Raw genomic sequence first — 6,000 nt, 5'->3', positions numbered from 1 at the left:
TGTATGATTGTCATTGATGTCAATATGCTGAAGAGTGAACTAGTATGATGTAGTAAACCGGTATATGTGGAAAAGTGAAAAGAACTAGTATGATGTAGTGAACCGGTATATGTAAAAAAGTGAAGCAATATGTCTATCCAAGTGAACCGGTATGTTGGAATGTGAACCGGTATATGGAATGTTTTGTATTAAGGCTTCATATGGTATGACTACTGGTTGGTAGCCTTAGCTTCAGGGTTTCCAGTTGAAGTGTTTCAAGCTTGTGTGATTCAACCGATGAAGTTGTCCAATGAGTTAGCATTGTAATGGAGAACAGATTATGTTACCATGTTCACCTTGTACGCATGAAGGATCTTGCATGAAGGAGATTGATCCTATCTACCTTGGGAATGTGTGAAGTCTCTATAAACAGTGGAGAACACATGATGGGTTTTTAGCCTCCAAGAAGCGGTGAAAAATGAAAAATGGAGAATATCTTGAGATCTGCTCAAGACCATTGTATTCAATGCAAAGTGTTCAATGGTCAGGATTGAACCAACTGAATTTCTTAAGCTAAATGTTTAGGGTTTAGAGTTTATTCTACCGACCTATCTATTTCCTATAAGGTCTATGTTGTGTTTCATGTTGAAGTTGTTGGCAAATATTGTGTGTGTATCTAAGAGCAGAGATACGTTATTCTTGCCAAACTAGATAAGTAAATAGATACCTACAGAGTGTGATTGCAGAAGGAAGGAACCAAAGCAAATCTGTATTGGCATTGAGTTCTATTACCAGATCATTGTAATACCTATTGATCTCTAACCACTTCAACAGTTGGAAAATCCCTTAACAGGGTAGCTTTAACCAGCTTGTTGTAAATCCTTTAACACGGTGACTCAAAATCATTGAGTTCTTAAAATCATCTAACAAGGTAACCTTTGACAGGGTTTAACCCTTAACTGGGTATTTAGCCATCCCTTAACCAGGTGATCCCTACCAGGATCGGTTCCTAATAGAACCTATTGTAACAGTCTTTAACCAAACTAGGCTCCTAATAGAGCGGACTTCAAAAGAGTTCAAAGAACAACTTGTGGGTATTCATCCCCACCGTGGTTTTTCCCATTTGGGTTTCCACATGAAAAATATGTGTGTCATGTGTGATTCCTTTTCATGTGATGCTTTGTTATTTTCTTTCAAGTGGTAAATCATGTTGAACTAGTAGGTTATTATATTTTTGATTATAGAATACCAGTGTATGCATATGGGTGAAGTGGTAATAAGATGTTAGATTGTGTGGAAAGCTAAGTGTTACTGGTTTAGGTCCTTCACCACCTCACTGTGTTTAACCGGTAATAATTTGGTTTAGACCGGTGTTAGTGATTTCCAATCAAGTGCACTATCTATAGTCAAACCAGTTCAGGAAGAGTGATTTTTGTTTGTACTGATTCACCCCCCCCCCTCTCAGTACCAGTTTGGTACTAATTGTTCATCATTTATTCATCAATAACATGACCAAACTCCATGATGTCCCATTATCCGTGCCTGCACAATTGACTAATTGTGAACATATGAGGAAATACTCTTCAGTAGCATCATTTTCTTGAGTTTAAAATTTTCATTTAAAACAGGAAGAGCTTTGATGAGTCCAGAAATAATCCAATCCTCATTGTAGTGCTTGATAATGTACTCTAAAATCCAATATGCATTTTTCTTGTCACTTCTGATTTCAGAAGAATCTCCCATCAAACATTTGGAAGTGCCCTGTAAAGTGCATAGCTTTCGTCTGCTTTCAATTAGTCATCCACAAAATAACTAGCACTTGCACCAAATAAAGTGCAATGGTTACGTCGATAGTAAGATATATAAAATGAGATTTCAATCTTGTATAAATTTATGTATTAAATAAAACTTTCATGATTATGTTGTATTTGAATTTCTTTGCATCAGAGTATAAATAATTAATGTGTCATCATTGAATATCACTATTTACTTGAATGTGCCTTGAATGTGTCATCTTTGGATTATTTTTTACGTTTGTTATTCTCATGGACAAGTATTGAAGCACTTGCATGGGCAATAAAGCTTGTTTGGATAGGACCTGGAGACTTTTGAAAAGGCGAGCAAGGAAATCGAAGTTTGCTACAACAAATTTGAAGTCAGTGAGGCCCTCTGCGGCAAATTGAGAGGTAATTTGAAACCCTCATTGTTGGAAGTAAGTTGATAGGAAACACACACATATTCCACTCTTAGTAGGTAAACTTCAAATGAATGTAATATAGATCTCAAAATAATGACTCATTGTATCCTCTTCTTTCTATATTGTGGTCTCAGAATGTAAGATAGATCTCAAAACAATACTAGAATGTAGAATATTACAGATGGATCAGTGTCAAAGGTTGACTACATAGCAATATCATGCACATGATGAAAGAGTAGCTAATGAGAGGAGCTTGGACAAAAATCCATGTCCATGTAATGATTGTCTTGGTGGAAAGGTGAAAAAAAAAAATGTGATTTATCGACATATGATAAGTTGTGGGCATAGTGGTATAAGCCCTTATGCTTACAATTATTATGAAGATATGATAGAATTACAGATTGTGAGAGATGAAGAGGCAGAAAACATAGACGAAGTGGCAACAAACATAGATGAAGTGGCACCAAACATAGATGAAGAGGCATAAATGTTTGACGAAGAGTTTGAAGTTGATAGAATGCTGAATGAGGGTCTAAGAGATTATTGGGCCCAAGTCAATGGAGGATTCTTTAAAGCCTATTTATGCTAATTGTAAGTGTCATTTGACAACAATGCTTCAAATTCTTAACTTGCAAGTGGTTCATGGTTGGACAAATGAGAGTGTAGATTAGTTATTGGCATTATTAAGTTCATTGTTATCAGCTGACTCCACATTGCCAACAAAACAAAGTCAATGTAAAAAGAAAATTAGTAAGCTTGGCTTGGGGTATGAAAACATCCATACATGTGTGAATGGTTGTGTATTATTTTGCAAAAATATTGCAAGTGACAGTGAATGTCTAAAATGTCATGAAGCAAGGTATAGACAAGGGTTCAAATCAGTTGTGGTTCCTAGAAAAGTTCTTCACCACTTTCCAATAATCCCACGATTACTCTGAATGTATAGGTGCAGAGACATTTCTGAACTTATGTAGTGGCATGCCCAAAATAAGAGAACTGATGGAAAACAATGACGTGTGCCTAATTCAAGGACATGGATGGAATTTAATAATATATAGCCTAATTTTTCTCAAGATCCTTGTAATATAACGTTGGGTTTGACTCTAGATGGGGTGAACCCATTCTCATATCAAAGTACTAAATGGTCAACTTGGCCAATGTTTCTAATAAATTATGACTTGCCTCCATGGAAAGAAAAGTGTGACTTTAGAAATAATATATGCTTATCTAGAGCCATTGTATGATGAGCTAATGGAATTGTGGAAAGGAATTGAAGCAATTCAATCTTTAAGGGATGGTCATTCAATCAAATTCACTTTAAGAGCTTCCTTATTGTTTACGATTCATGATCTTCCTATGATGGCACATTATATAGTCTCTCTAATCATGGATACCATGGATGTCCTGCTTGCAACTATAAGGATTTTATGAGGCACTCAAGAAGTTTGCGTAAGTGTATTTACTGTGGACATCATGCTTACCTTAAAATGGATCATCCATATCGTCAGCAAAAAACAAGTTTCAATGGTCAAGAAGAGAATCGTGAAGCACCATTGCTAATAACAAGTGATTACATTATTGAGTATGGACAGAAAAGAATTTCATTTATTCAAAATGATGGGATTGCGGGTACTAGAAATGATCCATGTAATGAAAGCGGTGTAAAATGGTTGTGTATATTATATAAGTTGTCATACTTTAAGAATATAGTCATTAGGCATACTATTGACTTTATGCATACCGAGAAAAATATAGCCTACGCTATTATAGAAACTCTTTTTGGTGCCTTAGATACTATTTCATCACGTGAAGACTTTCAAGAAATAAAGATTCGTCGAAATCTTTGGGTTGAAAAATATGATGATAAAAAATATAGAAAACTTGGTGCTCCTTACGTCTGGACAAACAAACAACGTGCACAATTCTTACAGTTGATGTCTCGAACTCACTTTCCTACTGGATATGTAAGTAGTAGCATCAGAAGCCAAACTGACATTAATAGCTTAAGAGGCCTCAAAACCCATGACTATCATGTCATAATTGAGAATATCTTACCTATTGTGGTACATATATCAAGTTTGGAAAAGGGGCCAAGATTGGAAATTATAAGGTTGGGCCTAATATTAAAGAGAATGAGCTTACATGTATTAGATCCTTCGAATTGTGATAGTTTGAGGGACGAGGTTGTTGAAGTCCTTTGTCTATTGAAACCAAAATTTCCTGCAGCAATCTTTAACATTTCTATGCATCTTTTGATACATCTAGAATATGAACTAGAGCATTGTGTCCCAATAAGAATGAGATGGATGTATCCTATAGAACTATATATGAAGGTTTTGAAAAAATTTGGAAGTACTAGGGCAAAACCAGAAGGCAGTATGTCTGAGGGATATTCAATGCAAGAGGCCATGGGATTTTGTATAGAATATATGAAGGATTTTAAAAATGTCAATCGACGTGTATGGAATGATGAAGAAGATGGTAGAGTTGCAGGTGAAGTATTAGAAGGCAGTGGATGTCGCTTCAAGCTATCATATCAAGAAAGAAGTGCAATGCATGCCTTTATTCTTCAAAACACATCTTCATTCAATAAGTGGCACATGTAAAAAAGAAACTACACAATAATTTATTTACTCAATTGCATTTACACATTTATATTATTAATCTTACTATTTGTACATCATTATTTTATGTATAAAATATGAAGAAGAGAATCAAACTTGGATGCAACATCAACCTCAAAAGCGCAACCGTCATGATTTGATTGGAGGGGATTTTTTTCCAAAAATTGAAGAATGAATTGCTAATGAAATCAATGATGCAAAAGAAGGAGGTCACAATATAAAAATAGAGGAAAGTGAAATTTCACAATCTCCACATTTGTGGGCTATGAGTTTTAGTGGAATTTGGGCCTATGTTAGTCACTTAAGAGTGGAAGAAAAAGACAAAGGAAAGACTAATTGTGATTGTGTTGTTAGTGTTGAATTTATTCATGGAAATGAGAAAAAAATTTATGTTGGATTCATCCAAGATATTATTCAAGTGGATTTTGGTGAAAATAGTCCTATATTATTAAAATCTAAGTGGATTCAACCATTTGTGGTACAATTTGATGAGTATGGATTTGTGCATGCAAATACACGACAATTTTTATCAGAGACAGATGAGCCATATGTTTCCCCTCTTCAAATTAACCAATAATTTCTAATTGATGATGTAAGAAGCCCAGGATGGTCTTATGTCATCCAAATAGAGTCTCATTCGAAACAAAAATTCATGGAAGTTGTTGATGTAATGCCTGATGGGCAATATGCTAATTTACAAGAAACATTAGAAGAAGTGGATGAAGACAATGAGGGACTATTTGAAGAAGAAATTTTGATTACAAATGAAGAAATCGGGAGAGAGAATGTATTAAATTTCTCAAATGAGGATGAGGAAGAAAATCAAGAAGATGCAGACACTAGTGATCAAGATTCTGATCTTGTTGGCAATGTAGGTGATTATTGATGAGCCCCATTTTATGACTTTTTATTTAAGACTTTTATGTTGTTTTAAGACTATTTTATGTTGTAAGGACATGGACCTTCTATCTAATACTTTTTTGAAAGCTTTAATGTTAAACAAAGTTGCTATATGAATATGTTAGCTTTAATCTTTGTAACCATGCTACACCATGACTATCAGTTGTGCCTTATAACAGTAGTCACTACAAGCCAAGCATTTGATGAAATGTCTTTGTAGATAGCTATTATCTTAGACTGTACTTTACTCTATCTTCGTATCATGGACTGCTCTGCATATAATGGGACTACTATATAATG

The sequence above is a fragment of the Cryptomeria japonica genome, chromosome 9, assembly GCF_030272615.1.
Source record: "Cryptomeria japonica chromosome 9, Sugi_1.0, whole genome shotgun sequence".
Taxonomy (NCBI): Eukaryota; Viridiplantae; Streptophyta; class Pinopsida; order Cupressales; family Cupressaceae; genus Cryptomeria; species Cryptomeria japonica.
Note: the sequence above shows the minus strand (reverse complement) of the source record.